The sequence below is a fragment of the Miscanthus floridulus genome, chromosome 18, assembly GCF_019320115.1.
Source record: "Miscanthus floridulus cultivar M001 chromosome 18, ASM1932011v1, whole genome shotgun sequence".
Taxonomy (NCBI): domain Eukaryota; kingdom Viridiplantae; phylum Streptophyta; class Magnoliopsida; order Poales; family Poaceae; genus Miscanthus; species Miscanthus floridulus.
Genome location: NC_089597.1, coordinates 42809016 through 42833082, shown reverse-complemented (window position 1 = coordinate 42833082; position 24067 = coordinate 42809016). Strand labels below are relative to the sequence as shown.

The window sequence follows — 24067 nt, the reverse complement described above, 5'->3', positions numbered from 1 at the left end:
GCCAGGCCTTCCGATTGGAGAGACTGCTTGGAGACGGCTGGTGCCTGAAGCGAGTGCTCTGGTCGGAGAGGTGGGCCGAAGAAGTTTGATGAGCGGGCGCTTGTTCTTTTGGGTAGACCTTCCGGTCGGTGACCGGACTTACCCTTCTGGCCCGCTGTGTTTTAGATTTTTGGGCCGGCCCATGAACTATATGTTGTTTTCCTAGGCTGAGCCCAGGCATGAAAGCCGGTCCTCGAGGGACCCCGGGTTCATGAACCCGACATATCTCTTCTAGTGTTGGGTTCTTGAGATCAACCGATGGCTCAAATCCATTGCAAACAATCTCCCAAATGCCGAGGTGAAGACCTATAAGATAAGCTCTCATCAAGTGCTTCCACCTGGCAAAGTTAGTCCCATTGAAATGAGGTAACTTGCCCGTAGACACATTGATGAAAGACCTCCGATCATGGTTAGTCATAGGAATAGAAGAGTAGTTAAAGAATACGACGACAAATTTGTTGTTGTTGGCCTTGCCCTTTCCTTTCTTCTCCTTATTCCCCTCCGACACTTGGTATGACTCATCATCATCTCTATCTTCGAAACTACTTGATATGCTTGATGATGCACTTGTTGCCTTTTCTTCTTCTTCCTTCTTCTTCCTACCTTCTCTTCTTTTTCTTCTTGCTTCTCTCTTAAGTCTTCTTTCTTCTTTCCATTGCTTCTTCTCCTGTAACCGCTCCTCCTCCTTCTTCTCTCTTGCTTGTCTTTTTAGCTTTCTTACCTCCTTCATTTTTCTTCTCTCATTATCATCGAGAGCTCTTTTGGCATCGGTAGCTTCAAGATGTGGTAGTGTGGTATTGCTCGCTGTCGACGCGCTCAGCTCGTTGATGTTCGTGTCGACATCCACTCGCTTCACGCTACTAGTTCCTCCTTCGGCCTCCATACCTCACGTGGTGAAGCGTATATGAGGTAACCTGCTTTGATACCACTTGTAGGATCTATGGTTGGCCTAGAGGGGGTGAATAGGCCTGTCAAAACAAACACTCAAACTTTTATCAAATTCACTATGCGGCACTATCGGACTGTAGCACTGCTGGGACAGAACAACGACATTACCGCACCTACAGACAACTTTGAGTCACAGTTCAAAATCTGTGAACGAAAACTTAGATCAGAGTAATTTCCTAACTTACTGCAAGTATGACAAACACAGATCAAGAGCTAAAAGTAGTAGGAACACCACACACAAGTAGACCGACTAGAAACCCTAGAAATCACCTCAACCATAATATGTCATGCAAGTAATGTAAATCAAGCACAAGTGGCATAATGATTTATCTCATGGTTTGGCTCACCACCAAGGCTCGCCTACCTCCACGTTGTTGAGGTTAGCCACGAAGGCTTAGGGCTTTCCAACCCTTCCTTATTCTTAAGTCAAGAGACTTAACTCTTGAGATGAGGGGTGAGTTTACTAGCTTCAAGAGATGGTTATAAACCTCCCGAGGTTGCCACACAAATTGGCAAGCTCCACGGGCGACGCTCTAGCTGGCTAGGAGCCAAGCTCCAAGAGTAACACACACAACCGTCGACCAAAACATAAACCAAGTGCTCTTTAGAGTTGAGAAATCAATGGAGCTGCTCTCTAATCGAGTTTTGGACCCTTTTCCTCAAGGATGGATGGGGAAATCAATGGATTTGCTTGGGGGCTTAAGGTCAACAATGAAGGGAGAGAGAGAGAGAGCTCCTTTTCTTTCTTGGACGAGCTGGAAAGAGCAGGAACCATAAGAGAGACGTTGGGGAGGAAGAGGATGGGTATAAATACCCCATCAGCCCCAACGGTCACTTAAGTCACGGCAGTGTCGCGGCTTAAGTGCAACAGTGCCGCACTACGGCAGTGCCTCTCTTCAAGTGCGGCAGTGCCGCACCACGCAAGACAGTAAGAGTAAGAGTGAAGTGTAGACTGTCTTGGCTGTGAATCTGAGGATGCATGTGTATATTTGAGCACTTTGTAGCATATATTAGCTTAGGCATTATGTCCCCCTTTATAGGACGGCTCTTCCTATACTCAAATTCAAAATATAAAATAATCTAAACCTCATTTGAGTTTGAAGCCATCTACATTTGTAATTGGGGGCATCTCCGTTTCGTGTAGCATCCTCAAACATGAATTCTCTGCTTGTCATCTTGATAAATCTCATTAGTTCTCTAATTGCGTGGTCATTATCATCAAAACCCATAATTATGGCTCGATTGCACTTTCAATATACGATTATATAAAATAGATTGTTAATGTATTTATATCTATACCTAATATTGAAGAGGCAAAATTTATCTTCACCTATTTTTTTCGTCCGGCCCTCCCTTAACTAATTTCATTAATATGAAAATCGCATATAGCCTTTCTCTTTATATAATAATGTAGGACTACTTAAGGTAGTCTGGATTGATAGGAATCTTAATCCAATTAAATCTCTTCAATTATGAATAATCTGAATAGGAATTCTAATCTAATCCAAATAGAAAAAAAAACAGAAACAAGATTGAACTGTACTAGCACATGGATAGTATGGAAATTAAGGTTAGGATATATTTACAACAAGTAAATAAATTTGGGCTTAATAAGATGTACTACATATTTTTATGGATCGTCATAGTAAGTCACAAAACTCGATATTTAGCTATACCAACAATTGGATAGTATGAAAATTCAGGTTATGAAATATTTTTTAGTAAATATTAGTGTTTTTGTTACCATTTGCTCTCTCCCGTGCTTTTATGAGTTAGAGTACTGTGTTAAGACACGGTGGGGAATTCGATTACAAGACAAATTGAAATTGATGACCCGATCATTGATAAAACTTCAAATGTTCTTTACCTATATGAATTCAAGTAGAGCGTGTCTGGACATGTCATAGAGTTTGATTCCAAGATGAATGAGAACGCATGACGTGATTGTTGAACAAATCTTGTGAACTTCATGTCATCGAAGTGATTGGACTATAAACTATACGTCTCGTAGCAACACACGGACATTTTTACTAGTACAAAATAAAAAGTCAAATGAAAAAAATAGAAAATAAAAAATAAAAGGAGAATAAAAAGGCATTTTTGCTCATTTGGAAACGAGCAGACGCCCACCAAACTGGATCTATGATTCGACACCCAACTAATTAACATCTTAAGTATATGAGGTGAAATGGAATTTGGTTTTCTTCCAAAAAAAATATTTGGTGGATTTTTTACATGCATATATGTATGTATATTTTTCTAGCATATTTGATTTTTATATATACATACATAAATATTTATATTTGTGTTATTATATAAAACCGTTTAAGCCATTTACCTTTGTTTAAGCACTATGTTAACGGTATAAATGCTAAATAAAAAGTGACCGACTATTTACTATTTAGCGTTTAGAATAACACATGATCTAACCATTGAAGATCTCAAATATTATAGGACGAAGGAGTATCACCTAAATACTGTAAGTAAAGGTTCCGTCGACGGACATAGGGCCTGTTTGCAGCTTATAAGCTGCTTATGGCCAAAATAAGCTGAAATTCACAGCCAAACGTCATGCTTTTCAGCAGCTTATTCTAGCCACGCTTATTCCCACAACTCACATTTGTAATAAAAAATAAAAGCCAAATCAGACCAGCTTATTTTGACCGTTGCTTTTACTCTATTTACGTAGTTTATCTGGAAAGCCCTTTTGTCCCTCAGAGTCATAGTAGCTTCCAAGCATCAGTAGCGGAAACCAAAAATTGCATACTTCACTTTTCGAAAAGAAAAATTGCATACTTCAATACAACCTCCACTACTGTTCTACAAAAAGTACGAATCCAGTCGGAACTCGACAGCACACAGCTCAGTAGCCTAAAACCCAAAACAGGTCGAGTATGTCCGCGAGACGCTGCCAGTGCCACCTCTGACCACGCACCAACCCCCAGCGGCGCGACACTGCATATGAAGTGTTCTTCACCGAGACCTGTCGAATGCGCAATGCACAATGGATTCAAACCGAAGTATTAAAACCACACGACCAGAAGTTGCTCGACATATCGATGCGATGCGGAGGCCGGAGGGTTCACCACTGGTACTTGGCCTTCACTAGGACGTCCTCGTAGAGCTCAGCCGCGTGGTCCCAGCTGAGGTCCTGCGCCATGCCACGCGCCTGGATACTCCTCCAGCTCTCCCCGTAGTTCCGGTACGTGTCGAGGCAGTGCCTGAGCGCCTCGATCAGCTTGTTGGCCTCGGCACGGTCGAAAGTCCACCCCAGCCCGGCGTCGCCGAACGGGTCGAACGGCGCCACGGTGTCCCTGAGCCCGCCCACGGCGTGAACCACGGGGACGGTGCCGTACGCCATCGCGTAGAGCTGGTTCAGCCCGCAGGGCTCGAACCGGGAGGGCATCACCAGCACGTCGGCGCCCGCGGTGATGCGGTGCGCCATGGGCACCGAGAACCCGACCCACCCGCGCACCTTGTTGGGATGCTCCCGCTCGAAGTGCTGCAGCATCCGCTCCAGGTCGGCGCGCCCGGTGCCCAGCATCACCAGCTGCACGTCCTGCCCCGCGATCCACGGCATCGCGTCCCCGATGATGTCCACGCCCTTCTGTCCGTCCAGGCGCCCGATGAAGCCGAGCAGCGGCACGTCGTCGCGCACTTCCAGGCCCAGCTCCCGCTGCAGCGCCGCCTTGCACTGCCGCTTTCCAGCGTCCAGTGTCTGGAGGGAGTAGTTGGTGTAGCCGTCCGACCGCAGGTGCACGTCCACCTTGGGGTTCCACTCCTGGTGGTCGATGCCGTTCACGATGCCATTGATCTTCCAGTCGTTGGAACGGATGATGTCGTGGAGGCCCCAGCCGCCTTCCACTGTCTTCAGCTCCCACAGGTAGCCGCGGCTGACCGTGATCACCCGGTCTGCCATCTTCAGACCCGCGGCAAAGATGTTGGCATGCTCACCACCGACGGGATCGTACAGCTCGAAATGTTGGAGGTAGTGTTCAGGCAAGTCCATGTACGGGAATTCAGCTACAGGACCACGACCCTGCAAACAAGAGGGAAGCCGTTAGGACGCAGGACAGTGAATTCTGGATCAATGTTGGACTGCAAATCTGAAAGAAACAATTGACCAACAGAGCAATGTGCCACGATCAGAATTAAACCATCTTAATTTCTAAAGAAAAAAATAAGCAGTGGCACAGCAGATTCATGATTAGGAGAAGGAAACAACCTGGTGAGCGATGTTATGTATGACAAGAATGGAGCGAGTGTACTGCATTAACCCATGGTCTCTGTAATATGCCTTCAGATAAACAGGCAGGAGTGCAGTGTGCCAATCATTGGCAATGAACACCAAATTTCCATCTCCGTAGCACACACCGCCACATGGAACGTGCCAAGGAACCTGCAGGTTATGGAGTAGTCACATATATAACAGAACAATATTCAGGTACAGAATATAGAAGAACATGCCAATTGAAGAACAACAGTAACATGAGTAGGGAGAAATCAAGATAATAAAATATCCGCTAGTGCAAAAGTTGATCCCAGCAGCCCAATCATAGAACGTTTGGTTATATTTGGATTTACTTATGCCACACTTAGCATGAAACAACCAACATGTCTGAAACCCACAAAATTAAGATATTTTCAAATTGGTTCACAGTCAGGGGGATACCTCAACAGCAACCTTGCAGAACAAAATCATGCGCTTCAAAATTTCCTGAAATAAAATGGGAATTCTTATCTCAATCAATAGGCTATGGCTTTGGTTAGATTAGAAGTGCAGTGAAAGTGAATTGTGAAAAATCAATTGAAAGATAGAAGCTTCACCTGTCTACTTCCCCCATATATGTCATCTTGACGGTGCCGGAAAAGAGGTGCATCAATGAACACAAAATCCGACTCCATCGACAAATGCATGGAAATAGTTCACTTCTAAGTCCTGCAAGTCAAAACAAAAGCTAATATTTTTTTTTGAAACCAAAAAACAAAAGCTAATAATCGTTTGAAAATAAACAAAAGCCAAAATTGACTCCATTAGAAAGTGCATACTAGCCTGCAAAGAACTTTTGTCAAAATCATGGAAATCTAATGATGTAATAGGACAAGATGCTTATCTGGATTCAGGATGTTTTGCTTTATTTTGACTCTGGAATCCCCAGCTAAACAGTTGTACCAAGTTCTTTTGCTTTCTTAAAAGCAGTTCCAAAAAGAAAAGGCAATGTATGCTAAAAAAGGCAATTAAATTGAATATATTGCAAGTTTAGGCCTTGGCCTTTCCTATGTCAAGTTCCCTTTTATCTAGAGGTTTACACATACCTGTCCTGCAGCTTTGTAGTATTTCCGGATTCCCATATGGAAGGCTTCCACATAGTCCCCATACCTTGGTACCACAACCTAAGGATTGAAACAAGCATGCCTCATAGTGTTAGATCAAACCATCTAAGATACTCATCAGGATACCTGATTCAAAATTCGCAATATGTGGCTGTGATGTTTTATAGTTAGCTATGTAACACAAATACACAAATGCTACCTCAAGCAATGTTTTCTGACAAGACATCTAATCGTGCTAAACTTTTGTACGATCAGGGTTTCAGATGTTTATTATCTAAGGATAGGAATGACACTGTCAGATCTTGTTTTTTACGTGGATTCAACACCTTGCATCTCATGAGATCCAAGTATCCAACTATGAGCAACTCAAGTTGTCAACTTATAGATTCACCATATATGTAAGATGATGAAAAAACATGAAACCAAAAGAAAACAGAAGGGAAAGTGTACTACCATAACACGATGTCCTCTTCTCGCTAAAGCCTTGGGTAAAGCTCCCACAACATCTCCAAGGCCACCTAAAAATATTCAACAATTGCTCACACCAGTAACTCAGGGAAACTGAAATGAAAAGCACTTCTGAAAGAATCCACAAAGAGTAATGTCCTTGCCTGTTTTGCACCATGGAGAACATTCAGCAGGCCACCATGATCACGTTCATGACATTCTCCCCGGCCAAAGGCCTAGAATCATTGTTCTCGTAGTGTTCAAAAGAACCAGCACCATCTGCAGCAACCCTGGAATCATCCTTCGCTTCCACAGGCTCGTCAAAACCGATGTATTTCTTGAAATCCCAAGTGGCCTCCTGTACTACTGGCTCAGCTGGAGGAGGTGCAGCAACTCCATTTGAATCCCCGTCAACCTGTGCAGGTTTCTTTTCAGCAAGTTCAACATTACCATCGGTGTCGTCAAGATTGGGAATGGAAGCCGGCCGCACGGAGTTTGCCCCAGGCGATTCATGCAGAAGCGGCTTCGGGACTGGGAGGACAGTCTCCGGCACTATGTCCCCAGAGGGAAGGATCACCCTGTAGCCCGGGGCTGGGAACTTGACTATGCTCGTCGGCGGCGCGGCGACGATGGACTTGATCTCAACGGCCGCCAACGCGGCGCCGCTCCTGCTGGCCGTGTTTCCCGTCCCGGAGCCGTAACGGCCGACCGGCTGAAGAGGATCCCTCCGTTTGGAGACCTGCGCATGAATGCAACGCACGTCGGTTTCCGAAAACAAACGGTGATCCAAATCGAGGGGGTATAGATAGTAGAAGATAGGCGTCGACCAACTAACCGCCTTGCGCCGAGCGCGGGGCAACCTGCTGGCGGCGTCGCCACTACTCCTCTCCGGCGGCGCGTCCTTGCCCCCGGCCTCAGCCTCCGCGCGCACCAGCGCCGCGTGCCGGGGGGCGCGCGGCGGCGGCGGCTGCGGCGGCGCCCGCCAGAACGCGAAATTCGGACCGGCGCCGGTGTGGAACGGCGGGGAGCCTGCAGAGGTCCGCCTGCGGCCCCCGGGGGAGGCGGAGGCGAGCGCGAGGAAGAAGCTGGAGGAAGCGGACGACACGGCCGCCGACGACATGGCCGCGGCGGGATCGGTGGTCGATCGATCGGGGCGGAAGCTCGTCCAACGGGGTCGCGCCGCCGGTGCCGCACGGGAGCGCAACGCACGCGGTGGGCAGGTGGGCAGCGGTAGAGTGGCGACTGGCAGAGTGGGGACTGTGTGAGTTTGTTGTGTACCTGGCGAGTGTGGCCAAGTGGATCACGGCGGGGACGGCGTGACGGAGCCCAGGCCTCGCTCGCGCGAACGGCCTCGCGTCGTTTGCTCGCGCTTGGAAAGAAGCGGCCGGCGCACGAGCAGGAGCCAAGCCGTTTCCTCCCCGGCTACGGCGGCCCAGCCGAAGGCCGTGCTTTGCCTATGACACGCGGACCCGGAGTTTTACTGGTCCCACCCGTCGGCGGCAAGAGTGGAGCAGAGGGGCTGGCTACTTCGAAAGGGGCGCACGATGAGCGGGAAACGTCGTGCTCCGGGGGATTCGATCGATCCTCTTGTACTGATCTTCTCGAACCTTGGTACTGGCAGCGGGGCCCACTTTTGTAGAAGAGCAATAGAGTGGCGAAAAAGACAAGCCTACGCGCGGCTACACGCCTGCAACCGACGGCGGAGGGTGGTGCCGTGGATCCGTGATGACCGTATTTTTTACATTTTAGCCTTTTATTTTACACAAATAGACCTCTGGTAAAAAAAATTTAGAAAATTGACCTTTAGTTCGGCACCATTGATGCTAACGTAGGCGTCAACGTCTCTGGCGCCGAGCTCCTGGATACGATGGATGACCTGCAAGAGGGCTCGGCGCCAGTCACTCTGGCGCCGAGCCTTTAATATCTGTTGGGCCCACGCTAGCCCGAGCATGGACGTCTACGGCGCAGAGGCTGCGTGCCAGGCAGTGTCCTGCGCTGCTCCTATGTGGCTTTGTCTCGGGAATCATGGAAGAGAGAGAAGAAAGAGGACACAGAAGAGGCAGGCACTGCCGTTCCATTTGTGGTCGTCTGTCCTTGTGATAGGAGCCATAGTACTTGGAGCAGTAGTGGTCTGGGACAGTGCCAAGCGCTCAGGAACTGTTTTCAATAATTAAAAAATTATGGTGATGATGAGTTCCAAGAAATGAAAAGGCAGTTTTATCATCAGAAAGAGGAGCATATATGCAAAAGGACACAAAAACCAATGGATCAGTTGCAGTTGATGACAATAAATACTGAAATTGTTCAGTTGTTTTCAATCAACAAAGAAGCACAAACCGATCATAACAGAAAGAGGACCATATTATATTCAGAAAGTGTTGCACGTTTTCCTAAAGTTGAGGAAAAATCTAACTAATGAAAGACCACGTACTGAAAAGCAGGTTGATATGTTGATTACTTAGATAATTAAAGCAAATCGGCCGAAGGACCGGGCACAGCAACACCAGCGAGGCGGAACCACGCAGCGTAAGTTTGACGTCCACCACCTCTCCGTCCTCTGAAACAACGTGGGTGAAAGGGTCGAGATGGCGACTAGAGGGGGGGTGAATAATCCTTTTTAAAACTTAATTACGTTGGCTAACCGAAATAAGTGCGGAATTAAAACTATCGGTCTAGCCAAGACTACACCCATCTATCTATGTTCACTAGCACCTTGCAAAGATACCGTCGACGAAATATGGTCGGTAGTCTACCTAGGGGTATGCCCAAGGTAGTAGATTATCGGCGGACAGGTGCGCAAGCTACAAACGAGATGGTGACGCAAGACAGACACGAGGTTTTATCCAGGTTCGGCCGCCGAGAAGGCGTAATACCTACGTCCTGCGTCTGATTGTATTGCTGTGTGTAAATGAGATGATTTTTGAGAGGGGTCCCCTGCCTGCCTTATATAGTCTGGGGGGCAGGGTTACAGATCTGGAAACTAATCCTAACTAGTTACAATTGCCATAGGTGGCCGGATAAGGATTCATATTCTAACCGACCAGAATCTTGCTTGATCTCCAAGTCTGTCTTGATTCCTTGCGTGGGACTCCGAGCAGATCGGCTGAGCCACGCGTCGTCTTCTAGTGGGCCGGACCCCTAGTCCAAGCCGACCCAAACCTAGCCGTAAGGGTATAGGGGTTAATACCCCCACAGCTACTCCCCGAGCACCATGTATTCTATTGTGACACGCCGTTTGATCTTCTCCGGCTAATGCGGTCTGTCTTCATGTCATCTCCAACTGGTTGAAACATTGATCAAGCAAATGTGCCAGTATTCTGGTCAGCATAGAGAGGAGTAGACCACGATTATAGCCGAAGATTCCGGTTGTCTGAAGAATGCATGGTGCTCTAAAGAAAAAAAAAGATTTCTTTCCTAATCAAGTGTGCCCACTTGTATTTCTGAAAAGAAATATAAGTGACCCTTGTACAGTAGTAGTTATGGCCAACAGTCAGAGCGTAGGGGTCGATAAAATAAGCACATTCATCGTAAGGTGAAGTGTGTCCACTTAGTCCCCGAGCCTGGTAGTAGGTGGCGTAGACACGTGGTGCCAGGGTCTAAAAAGAATTCCCAGTTAAGTTGAGAATCCAATCGTCGTACGAGCGATACGAGCTGCACTGGCAGGTGCATCGTACCGATGTAGTCCCCAAGCTTGCTGGAAGGCGAGGTATCAGCCTTGTAACAAGGTCTAAAAATAAATGCCTCTCAACTGTATGTGAGTACAAATCACATGTAGCCGAGGAGAGCGGTCCCCGAGCAATGGTCGGAGAGTGGTCGGGGCAGTCCTCGAGCGTAGCATGGGGAAAATGATGAATCCCCGAGAATAACCGTAGTCGGGAAAGTCCCCGAGCACAAAGGTGGTCGGGACCGTCCCCGAGCACGAGGGCGGTCGAGACAGTCCCAAGCACGAGAGTGGTCGGAACAGTCCCCGAGCACGATTGTGGTCGGGATAGTCCCCGAGCACAAGGATAGTCGCGACAGTTCCCAAGCACGAGGGTGGTCGGGACAGTCCCCAAGCACAAAAAGTGTGGCAAAAAACCATATGCCACTTAGTCCTCGAGCACGAAGTATCCGTGTGCCGAGGAGTAACCAGCGTAGTTGGCGATGAAGCACGAGTGGCGAATAGTCCGATCAACTGGTCGGCGACGGAGTCCATGAACCGAGCGGTCCGACTAGTTGATCGGTGGGGAAGCCCGAGCACTAGGTGATTCGATCACCTAGACGATGATCCTGCAATGCAAACATGTAGAACGGGTAGTACATGATGTAAAAATATATAAACTCTAGAGAAAAATTAGCAATGGTGATGAAACGGCGTATGCAGTTCGACGATCAGTTGGCGTGAAGGTATATTTATATTTAATATAAACGGCCGAACAGTTAGTGTGTAGCTGAGTCTCCAGCCCTAGCTAGTCCATTAACCATAATGTGGACCGCGGAGCTCGTTCACGTGTAGGAGGAACATGAGTGACTAAGGAGCCGCTGTTGACCACCCATAACGTAGAGCGCGGAGCCCGTAGCACGTGTAGGGAGGAACCGGAGACAGGGCCATCTCTAGAGGCGTCCAAGCATCAACATGACTGTTCAGGGGTTCAAAAAATCGTTTGGAGAGCAAATATGGAGAAAACAACTCAGAGAAACATTATGGCGATATACGAAGATCAAAGAATATTTAGAAGAATATTAAAGCGTGACTTAGCTTTAGACGGAGCGTCTGATCAAAAAAGTAGACGGGTATAGCACGTCATACTGCCTTTTTGTCTTGTCAAGCAAACAGTTGCATGGCACTTGTCAGTAGGTGCGTCAGCGTGGGCCCTCCCACACTAGCAACAAAGAGGCGCCTGATCGATCTCAAGCGCCTAGAGGCTGGATACCCGAAGGAAGTAGATCCAGACAAGGCCGAGGAGCTACGGATGACTTAGCTGGACTTGTCGGTGAAAATAATTGGTGATATTAACCTATGTGGAGGTGCGACACCACCCATACAAGGAAAGCCGTCAACAAGTCAGCTAGAAGCGCCATCATCTGCAAGCCAACCAACGAAGCATGTGGTCTCGACCAGCCAGGCATCGGTAGGGCCATCTTCTTCAGCTCGATCAATGCCAGAGTCCCCGAGACCCGAGCATGATGTCAGGCCCTGCAAGCAGCAGGCGCCGCGTGCCTCGACCAGCCAATAGTGTAGGCCATAGCTGTAGAAGAAGATGTAGTTGGGTTATTGTAAACTTGGACCTTTTCAGGCAAGCTTGTAATAATGTAACTGTATATCAACATAAGCTTGTTTGTTTTGTAGAAAACATGTTTAAGCTCGGATATCATGTTGGTGTAACTAAGTTAGAACATGTTGGCGTTCTATTTAGTTGTACCGGTTTAGTCGACACGTCATCCTAAAAGGTTTGTATGGCCCTAGTTTGACTTGCTTTTGGAGTGTGAGGTGCGTAGCTTGTGCACACATAGAAACACACAAGTCAAACCAGAGAGCACCTGCCGATCACCCGTAGCGTAGAGAGTGGATCCCATGCATGTGTTGGGGGGAACCGGAGATAGGGCCTGCTCTGAAAACCCGAGAAGGAATGGTGGTCGGTTTTAACTGATAGAGTTAGAATAACAATAGACTTTGAAGTGACACATTAGAGTGGTCGGAGAAATCATAATAGCTTTATTGAAATAAATCAAAAGTACAAGAGGGGTACATATCTTAGTAGCTAAGCATAGAAACACCTAAGCTTGTTGATGTGCCAGGAATTGGGTACGTCTGTGCCGTCTAGGCGAGCTAACCTGTAAGACGTAGGGCGTGTGACCTCCTTGATCATGAAGGGTCCTTCGCATGGGGTTGCGAGTTTGTGGACACCAGCCTGATTTGTCTTCCACTTTAGGACTAGGTCCCCGACCATGAAGAAACGCTCCTTGACATTCTTATTGTTGTACCTGCGCAAAACAGCAAGGTATTTGGTTGTACGTACGCAAGAATCGAGCTGCTTTTCTTCTGCACTATTCACTTCTAGCTCCCGCACTTCATTGGCCTTGTCTTCGTCGAAGTTCTCTACCCATGCTGATCTGAAGGCTATATCTGCTGGGAGCACTGCCTCAGCGCCATAAACAATAAAGTATGGTGATACGCCAGTATTATGATTGGGCTAGGTTCTGAGACCCCAGACCACGGCTGGTAACTCTTTGAGCCATCTTCTAGGAGCTTTGTCATTCTCTCTATACATCCTCTTCTTAAGTGCATCCAGGATCATACCATTTGCCCGCTCGACCTGTCCATTCTCTCTAGGGTGTGCCACCGAGAGGTATTTTACTACTATGCTCCTTTCATCGTAGAAGTCCCAAAAAGCATTCCCGGTGAACTGAATACCTAGATCAGTGATGATGCTGTTGGGTATGCCGAAGCAGTGGATGACCTGGTCGAGGAACGTGACAGCCTTTTCTGAAGATGCCTTGACCAGGGGCATGTACTCTATCCACTTGGAGAATTTGTCGATCAGCACAAAGACGCATGTAAATTTTCCAGGGGCCAGTTTGAAAGGCCCGATCATATCCAGTCCCCAGCATGCAAAGGGCCAAGAGGATGGTATAGTCTGAATCTCATGTGCTGGTACATGGATTCTCTTGGCGAAAAACTAACAACCTTCACAATGGCAGACAAGCTTCTCTACATCGGCTATGACTGACGGCCAATAGAACCCTGCTCGGAAAGACTTGCCGACCAGCATTCTCGAGGCCACATGGTTGCCACAGGAGCTAGAGTGGATTTTGTCTAGGAGATGTTCACCATCCTCCTAGGTTATACACTTCATCAAGATTTCCTCCTTCGTGTTCTTGCGCCACAATTTGCCATCGACATTTAAGGAGTGCTTGATCAAGTTTCGAGGTACACCAGGCATGTCAGCGGGTTTCCATACAAACACACTCACATTGCTCCTTAAGAACCTGACGAGCACGTCTTCCTATTTAGGATCCAGGTTGGCCCCGATAAGGGCCGTTTTGCTGGGATCACCGTCGACCAGCTGGATCTCTTTGTGCTCTTTAGACTTGATGTTCTTGCATGGGGCCTCAAGCTCTAGGATCTCCAGGTGGTCGGCTGGGGTCTGCTTGGCGTCGAGCGTAGTCTCAGCCATGCGAATAGAGAGATCATGAGCCTCTGCTATTTTGAAGCTGTCATCCTCACAGGTGTAAGCTACGCATACGTTGCCCCTGAGAGTTAGAACCCCCTTCTTAGTAGGCATCTTGAGCACCAAATACCTGTAGTGAGGTATGGCCATGAACTTGGTGAGCGCTGGTCGGCCAAGGATAGCATGGTAGGTGCCTTCAAAGTTAGCGACCATGAAGTTGACGTAGTCGGTGCGGAAGTGGTCTGGTGTACCAAATTGCACAGGTAGCGTGATCTGCCTGAGAGGTGTGGAGCTCTATCTAGGGAGAACACCCTAGAACTGTGCCTCAAATGGCTTGAGATCAGCTTGGGTTATCTTCAGGGCTGACAAACTTTTTTTGAACAGTATATTGATGGAACTGCCGCCGTCAATCAGCACTCTATCGAACTGAACCTTGTTGATACAAGGATCGAGAACCAGAGGAAAATGCCCTGGCTTAGGTATTGCAGCCCATTGGTCCTTTCTGCTGAAGGAGATCCCACAGTGACACCAAGGAGGGAGCCGCGGATCGACGATGAGGTTGTCGGCATTGGCCATGTTCAAGCAAGCGCAGGTAAGCAGCTTGCGCTCTTGTTTGGTCTTGATGGACACTCTGCCCCCAATGATGGTGTGGATGTGGTTGGTTGGCTTGATGTACTTGTGATGGGGATCTGTGTCTTCGTCATTGTTGTCCTCGTTATGCTGCTCCCCTGCATCGTTAGGCTTGTCGGATTTATCCGGAGCCTGTTGGCGCATGTAGATGGATTTGAGAACACGGCAATTCTCTATGGTATGGTTTGACTTGGGATGGAACTAGTAGAGTCCTTTCAATGCTTTGGCATAGTCTTCTTCATAGTTGCGACGTTCGCCACCTTTTTAATGATGTTGACCTCGCCGTCATCTTCTTGAGCACGCTTGCCCCTATAATCGTCACGGCGATTACGCTACTGATTACGCTGGTCGTGGTGGTCGCGAAAATCGTTGCGCTGGTTGTGGCGATCAAAATTGTTGTTCCGACCATGGTTGCCACGGTAGTCGTCGTGGTGTGGGGGGTGGTCGGAGTGTGGAACCCTTGTTGCTTCTTCAATGATTATCTTTTTAGCATCATCGGTGTCCACATATTTTTTAGCAGTAGCTAGGAGCGCTGTGACCGATTTAGGTCCTTTGCGGAGGAGCTTGTCCCTTAGGGCATCATGGAAGCGGAGACCATCGATGAAAGCTTTGATTATCTCATTGTCGGAGATCGATGGGACCTTGATGCGCATCTCTGAGAAGCGTCGATTATTGTCCCGGTTGTGGTGGCGGTTGTTGTCCTAGTAGTCGCGGCGGTTGTCGTCCCGACCACCATCATGACCAATGTTTCCGCCTTGACGGTTGTTTGGTGTGTCGTTGTTGCGCGAGCCACGTTGGTTGGGTGGCCGTGGGCGACTTGAGTACTGGCGACTGTGGCTTGATTCGACTGAGATGGATGGAGCCTAGGCTTTGTTTGCAATCTCTGCGGTCTGGGCTATAGCAGTCGTCAGGTAGGCTTATACATCATCACGAATTGCCTGGATTTCCAGGGTATTGGGTAGTCGTTGCATTGTCGCCATAGCAACAGCTACATTGGCGCTTGGAGTCCTGAAGACCTGCTTTTCCCCTACCCTATCAAAGGCATTGTTGAGATCGCGTGGCTGGAACCTTATGCGTCATGCCTCCTCTTCTGCCTTGGCTTTGGCTTGTCTGTGATTAAACTGGTCAATATTGCGTACTTCGCGTGCTAGCCTTTCTTGTTCTGTTTTGCCAACTACTGGTGGTTCATTATTACTAACGACATTAATCAAGTCTCCTCGCCTTGGTGGGAAGGATGGGAATCGTGGGAACCCCAGGGAGTGGTCTGGGATATCCAGATCGTATTCAACTTCTTCATTCTCATGATGCTGAAGCTTAGTGTGGACGAAGCCATTAGATGCGATGCTGGACAGGGGGCTTGAGCCACCCTCTTGAACTGTGTGGACTGACCCTTCTTGATACTCCTCAATCCAAACCATGTTGATGAAGTTGCGTGGCTTTGGCCGAGGTCGATGTATAGAACACAGATCCGAGCAGCATTGTATATTGTACGCGTAGTTGGAAGGAGTGTTTCGCAGGCCGTAGGGCTGAGCCTGGTAATTCTGCATCAAGGCTTCACACTTGGAGAGCTAGAGACCCATTGTGGGGGCAAGTCAGCGACGAATGAAGCACCCTTCAGGAGTAGATGTGACCACGAGATCCGTACCGAGTGGTGCAGGACGACTGGCCCAAGCTGGTCAGGTAGATCTATTGTGGGTAGTGGTTACCTGCTCGGTAGGTTGATTTTGAATCGAATCTACCAGATCTAGGGTTTTAGCAAGCTTGGTGCCGACCTAATCGATGGAGTCGAGCAGGTCAGTGTTGTCGATCTGCCTCCCTTTGTAGCGAGGAAGCGAACGACGGGTTATTGGCGTGGCTGAAGACGATGCTGGTGTGGCCGGAGCCAGATCCAACGTGGTCGGAGCCATAGCTGATGCTGGTGAAGTAGTGGTCGACGCAGATTGGATCTACGCCTCCTCTGTGGTCATGGCGATGAAGTTGTTGGGGCCAGTGGTCCAGGTGATCTGGTTGATGGTGAACAAGAGGCCGTTCGGCGTAGCCATGGAACCAGGGATGATGACCATCTTGTTCATCTGGGGAGCAGTACGCACACCCCCTACCTGGCACGCCACTGTCGACAAAATATGGTCGGTAGTCTATCTAGGGGTATGCCCAAGGTAGTAGATTATTGGCAGATAGGTGTGCAAGCTACGAACGAGATGGTGATGCAAGACAGACACGAGGTTTTATACAGGTTCAGCCGCCGTGAAGGTGTAATACCTACGTCCTACGTCTAATTGTATTGCTGTGTGCAAATGAGATGATTTTTGAGAGGGGTCCCCTGCCCGCCTTATATAGTCTGGGGGGGTAGGGTTACAGATCTGGAAACTAATCCTAACCAGTTACAATTGCCATAGGTGGCTGGATAAGGATTCCTATTCTAACTGACCAGGATCTTGCTTGATTTCCAAGTCTGCCTTGATTCCTTGCGCGGGACTCCGAGCAGATCGGCTGAGCCATGCGTCGTCTTCTAGTGGGCTGGACCCCCTGGTCTAGGCTGGCCCAAACCTAGCCATAAGGGTATAGGGGTTAATACCCCTACAGATACTAATCAAGCAACAAAGGTGCCGGGATAGCTAGAGCTCTCCTAACCAATTCTAGAAGCAAGGTCACACAAACCTATACCACTAGTACTTTAAGCTACAAGAGAGCTCCTACACATGCTAGTAAGCAAAAGCATAAAGCCAACTAAGCTCACTAGCAATGCTCAATAACAAGGCAACCAATGCCCAATTAAAGAGTGTAATTACTTAGCTACACAAACTAAGCAATGTGACTAACAAGGTTACAAAAACCAAATTAGCCACACAAGGGAGCTACTTCTATGCTACACAAGCAAGAAGATAACTAGTGAGCTACACAAGCTAACTAATTATAAGAGCAACTACACAAGCATAATGTATATGAAAGTAAATACAAGCTTGTGTAACGAGGATGCAAACCAACAGGAAGAACAAGGTTGACACGGTGATTTTTCTCTCGAGGTTCACGTGTTTGCCAACACACTAGTCCCCGTTGTGTCAACCGCTCACTTGGTGGTTCGGCGGCTAATTGGCATCACCCGCCAAGCCCGCACGTCGGGCACCACAAGAACCTACCCTAGAAGTGAGGATAGCTCAATGACACACTTTACTAAAGTTGCTCTTCGCAGCTCCCGCAGGGCGAGCACAATGCCCCTCACAAAGCACTTCTCTAGAGCACCACATAAGCTTCTTGCGGGTTTCGATAGAGACCACCACCAAGCCATCTAGGAGGTGGCAACCTCCAAGAGTAACAAGCACCACTGGCTTGCAACTCGATCACCTAGTGCCACTCGATGCAACCTCACGATGCAATTGCACTAGAATCACTCACTCACATAATCAGATGATCACTATCAAGTATGTGTGAGATGGAGGGCTTCCAAGCACTACCACACAAGCCCCCAAGGCTCTAGTGTGCTCACCTTTGTCCAAGCTCTTAGCCAAAGGTCGACCACGACTTCTATTTATAACCCCATGAACAAATAAAGCTGTTACCCCTTCACTGGGTGTTTTTCAGGTCGACCGGACGCAGCACCGGACGCTGCACCGAACGCACCGATCGTGAATACCGGACATGTTCGGTCGCTATACCGAACGTGTACGGTAGCTATTTGACCGCCACGTGTTCTACCATTGCCTCCAATGGCTCTCTGACAAGATGACCGAACGCATAGTCCAAAATGACCAGACGCTCAGCCATTGAGTCCGGTTGAGTCCAGTAAGCCTCCAGGGCCGACTAGACGCATCTGTTAGAAACTGACCAGATGCTGAGCCTCAGCGTTCGGTCGAGTACAGTAAGCACCCATGGACGACTGGACGTGTCTGATCACACCAGACCAGATGCTGCTAGCGTTCGATCGACTGCTCTGCCAAACATTGCCTTTCTGACTCACACCAGACGTGGCCGGTGTGGCGACCGGACGCGTCCGATCGCTGAGTACGCCACCAAATATTGGATGTGTCTGGGCACCATACCGGACACATCTGGTCACTCTGTAACCAGCGCGACTCACTCGTTTTCATCACCAACTTCTTCTCCTTTGCAAATATGCCATGGTAATGATCAAGTGTTTGGAATGGAAAAGAAGAAAGAGAAAAACAAAAGGCTCAAGGCAAAGGTATAAATTGTAGGAGCCATTTTGTTTTAGTGATCAAGACACTTAGAGAGTGTGATCACATTTAGGTTTGATAGCCGTACTATTAAGAGGGGTGAAACTCATATCGAAATGCGGTTGTCAAAGTGCCACTAGATGCTCTAACTCATTGCATATGCATTTAGGATCTAGTGGAGTGCTAACACCCTTGAAAATGTTTGTGAAAATATGCTAACACATGTGCACAAGGTGATACACTTGGTGGTTGGCACATTTGAGCAAGGGTGAAGAAGATAGAGTTGAAAAGGAGTTAGTCGCGCTAGTTACAAAGTGACCGGATGCGTCCGGTATGGTGACAGGACACGTCTGGTATTTGGCGATGAACTCAGCGACCGGACACATCCGGTCGCCACACCGAACACGTCTAGTGTGAATCAGCAAACATAGTGTTTGGCAGAACAGTTGATCAGACGCTGGCAGCGTCCAGTCTGGTGTGACCGGACATGTCCGGTCGAGTGTGGATGCTTACTGTACTTGACTGGACACTGAGGCTCAGTGTCTGGTCAGTTTCTAACAGACATGTTCGGTCGACCCTAGGGGCTCACTAGACTCGACCGGACACAGCGGCTCTATGTCCGGTCATTTGTGTTTATGCATCCGGTATTCACGGTCGGAGCATCCGGTGCATTCTGATCGGAGCGTCCAGTCGATGCGCAGTCAGCCAAATAATTGAGCCGGTGGCTCTATTTCGTGGGGGCTTCTATTTAAGCCCCATGGCTGGCTCATGCTCACTCTCTTGGCCATTTTCATTGACATAGCAACCTTGTGAGCTTAGCCAAAGCCCTCCCACTCATCTCCATCATTGATTCATCATCTTTGTGAGATTGGGAGAGAATCCAAGTGCATTGCTTGAGTGTTTGCATCTAGAGGCATTTGGTGTTCATGTTTTGCTATGGATTTCACTTGTTACTCTTGGTGGTTGCTGCCACCTAGACAGCTTGGAGCAGTGAGAATCATTGAGCGGAGGGTGGTGATTGTCTCTGGCTCTGATCATGGTGATTGTGAGGGGTTCTTGACCTTTCCCCAGCGGAGAGCCAAAATGTACTCTAGTGGATTGCTCGTGGCTTGTGTGATCCTCATCTTGTGTTGGTTGTGTGGCACCCTATTGAGGGTTTGACGTGTGAAGCCAATTAGCGTGTGAACCTCCTAGTGAGTGAATCGCCACAACAAGGACTAGCTTGCCGGCAAGCAAGTGAACCTCGGTAAAAATCATTGTGTTCATCATTGATTCCAAGGTGATTGGTCTTCATTGTTTTTCATCCTTGTGATTGATTGGTTTCTTCATCTACACGGTGGTATAACCTTCTTGATCACTCTCCTTACTTTACCGCAAACTAGTTGACAAGCTCTTTAGTGTAGCTAGTTGTGAGAGCTTGCTTGCTTGGTTGGTGTGGCTCTTTAGTTAGCCTTTGAGAGCACACTAACATAGGGTAGTGTCATAGCTTTTGTGTGAATAGACACTATCTAAACTAGAATTATAGTAGGTGGCTTGCATTTTGAGTAGGCTAGCGCAACACTTGCTTCGTCTCATAATTGTCTAACCATTTTGTTAAGTGTTGTTGTAGAATTTTTTATTAGGCTATTCACCCCCTCTAGCCATTAGGACCTTTCAAGTGGTATTGGAGCCGAGGTCACCGTTATTTGAGGCTTAACAACCTTCGGTGTTAAAATGGCTCAAATCAATAACACCAAGAAGCCACCCCAATTTGATGGCTCAAATTATTCTTATTGGAAGTCAAAGATGACCACACATATCAAGTCAATCAATAGAAAGGTGTGGAAGGTGGTAGAAACCAAAATTGAGATTAAGGATCCAGAAAATCCCACCGCGGTCGAAGAAGTGCTTCTCCAAAATAATGACATTGCTCTAAGTGCCATTCATGATACAATTGATGTGAGAACATTTGAGCAAATCAAGAATATTGAGATGGCTTATGAAGCTTAGAAGGAATTGGAAGAATCATTTGAGGGCACTCAAGCTGTGAAGGGTGCAAAGGCATATATTCTCAAAGAGAAGTTTGCAAGCTTCAAGATGAAGGAAGATGAGAGTGTGCCGGACATGTTCCATCAGATGGAAGTGATTGTCAATGATCTCAAAGCACTTGGTGAGAAGATAGAGGATAAGAACTTCTCCAATAAGTTCTTGAGATGTTTGCCCGCAAGATTTAGCATGTTGGTCACCTTACTAGTGAGGACCGATTTGAACATAATGATACCAAACCAAGTCTTGGGAGATATCATGGCCGATGATGCTTATAGAGATGATGATGAGAAGGAAGAAAAGAGGGAGAAGAAAGATGAGAAGAAGGATAACAAGAAGAAGAGTGTGGCATTCAAGGCCACATCATCCAAGGGTAAAGCTAAACAAGAGACATCAAGTGAAGAGGATGATTCATGGGATGATGATGATGATGAGAAGATGGCTCTCTTTGTCAAAAGATTTGGCAAGTTCATGGTGAAGAAGGGCTACCGTGCAAAAAGAAAGAAATCTTCATCCAAGAACAAAGAAGAGTCAAGAAGGTGCTTCAAGTGTGGAAGCAAAGATCATCTTGTTGCCCAATGCCCATACAATAGCGACAATGATGATGACAACAAGAAGAAGGACAAAAAGGAAAAGAAAGAGAAGAAGGATAAGATGGTCTTCAAGAAGAAGAAGGGTGGTTCTTATGTAGTCACTTGGGATAGTGATGCTTCATCAAGTGATGATGATGATGATAGTGATGACAACAAAATCACCAAGAAGAAGGTTCTTGCAAGCATTGATATAAATGAGAAGCCTTCTCTCTTTGAATCTTCATCATGCTTCATGGCTAAGGCCACTAAGGTACAATCTTGTGATAATGGAAGTGATGAAGAATATGATGATGATAATGAACATAAAAATGAAAATGATAGTGACAGTGATAATGATGAACCAACTAAGGATGAATTATTTAACATGCTAGAAGATGCTAAAGAACACTTTGACATTAAGAGAAGGGAATGCAAGAGCTTGAATAAGGAGGTAAAAGCCCTAAAGCAAGCCCTTGATGAGCTCAAAGCAACTCATGAGAAGCTAGAGGAAGCCCATGAGAAGCTTGGCAAGGCTCACAAAAAGCTTGAAAAGGCTCATTCCACTTTGCTTAATGAACAAGATAAAAAGATGTTGAAACTTGTGATGTAGGTGTAGCTTGTGACTTAATTGATACATCACTATCTATACCTATCATTGTTGCTCCTACTAATCCTTCTTGTAGTACATCTACTTCCACCTCATCTAGTAGTGATGATCTCACTTGTGATGCCTCACTAATGGTTGAGAATGAGAACCTCAAGAAGGAGGTCACTAAGCTCACTCACACTTTGGCTAAGGCCTATGGTGGTGAGGACCGCTTGCTTATGTGCTTGTGTAGCCAAAGAGCTTCTCTCTACAAAGAGGGATTGGGCTATACCCCCAAGAAAGGAAAGGCGGCCTTTGCTCCTCACAAGACTAGTTTTGTAAAGAACAATGGTCAGTTTTGCACTAGTTACAAGCAAGTTGGTCATAAAGAGCATGAATGCAAAAACAAGAGCAAAAATGTTAATGTATCCTCAATTAAGATTAATTCTTTCTATGTGCTTACTAAGGGTACAAATGGTGTAAAGGGTAAGTTCATTGGTAAACCATGGATGGGCTCAAAGAAGAAAGCAATTTAGGTACCAAAGAGCTTAGTAACTAACCTTCAAGGACCCAAGCAAGTTTGGGTACCTAAAAAGAATTGATCTTCTTTTGTAGGTCAATTACAAAACCGAAGGAAGGCATTGGGTTCTTGATAGTGGGTGCACTCAACATATGACCAGTGATGCAAGAATGTTCAACTCAATCAACACCAATGGCAATGATGGTTATGATAGTATCACATTTGGTGATAATGGCAAATGCAAGGTCAAAGGGCTTGGTAAGATTGCAATATCCAATGACATGAGCATATCCAATGTGTTGCTAGTAGAGAGCTTGAACTTTAATTTGCTATCCGTGGCTCAATTATGTGATCTTGGATTCAAATGCATATTTGGGGTAGATGATGTAGAAATCATAAGTGTAGATGGCTCTAATTTGATCTTCAAAGGCTTTAGATATGAGAATCTATACTTGGTTGATTTCAATGCTAGTGAAGCTAGATTATCTACATGCTTGTTCACTAAGTCTAGCATGGGTTGGTTATGGCATAGAAGGCTTGGTCATGTTGGAATGAAACAATTGAATAGATTAGTTAAGCATGACTTAGTTAAAGGCTTAAAAGATGTTGTGTTTGAAAAGGATAAACTTTGTAGCTCTTGTCAAGCCGGCAAACAAGTTGGAAACACCCATCCTAAGAAAAGCATGATGAGCACTAGTAAAGCATTTGAGTTATTGCACATAGACTTATTTGGGCCAACACAATACACTAGTATCGGTGAAAACAAATATGGCTTTGTAATAGTGGATGACTACACAAGATACACATGGGTATTCTTTCTAGTGGACAAAAGTGATGTATTTGCAATATTCAAATCATTTGTCAAATGCATTCACAATGAGTTTGAAACAACCATCAAGAGAGTTAGAAGTGACAATGGTAGTGAGTTCAAGAACACTAGAATTGATGAGTTATGTGATGAATTTAGAATTAGACATCAATTCTCGACCAAGTACACATCTCAATCAAATGGCCTTGTTGAGAGAAAGAATAGAACACTCATTGATATGGCAAGATCTATGCTTAGTGAGTACAATATGAGTCAATCTTTTTGGGCCGAAGCTATCAACACAGCTTGCTATTATAGCAACCGCCTCTATTGTCACCGATTGAAAGAGAAGACACCATATGAGCTCTTGAATGGTAGAAAGCCAAACATTGCATATTTTTAGGTTTTTTATTGCAAATGTTATATCTTGAAGAAAGGCACTATATTGGGCAAGTTTGACAAAAAAATGTGATGAAGAATTCCTACTTGGTTATTCCACTACAAGCAAAGCATATAGAGTTTGGAATTTGGATAGTGGTACTCTTGAGGAAGTTCATGATGTTGAATTTGATGAAACCAAGGGTTCACAAGTAGAGAATGAGAACTTGGAAGATGTTAGAGGCATTCAACTTTCAAATGCCATGAAGAACATGGATATTGGTGAATTGAGGCCTAGTCAAGTGAATGATGATGAAGATGATCAAGTGCAAGTGCTCTCTAACTCAAATGTGCAATATGATACAAATCAACTTAGTGCAAGCGACTCTCATGACAATGAACAAGATCAAGTGGCTAGTATATCATCTCAACCCAATGATCAAGCAAGTGCAAGCAA

General features: G+C 46.6%; 1 pseudogene; it reads right to left on the bottom strand.

The window, feature by feature from the left end:
• Nucleotides 1-3734: 3734 nt before the first annotated feature.
• On the bottom strand, nucleotides 3735-8102 carry LOC136520155 (soluble starch synthase 2-3, chloroplastic/amyloplastic-like; annotated as a pseudogene).
• Between the last annotated feature and the right edge of the window lie 15965 nt (nucleotides 8103-24067).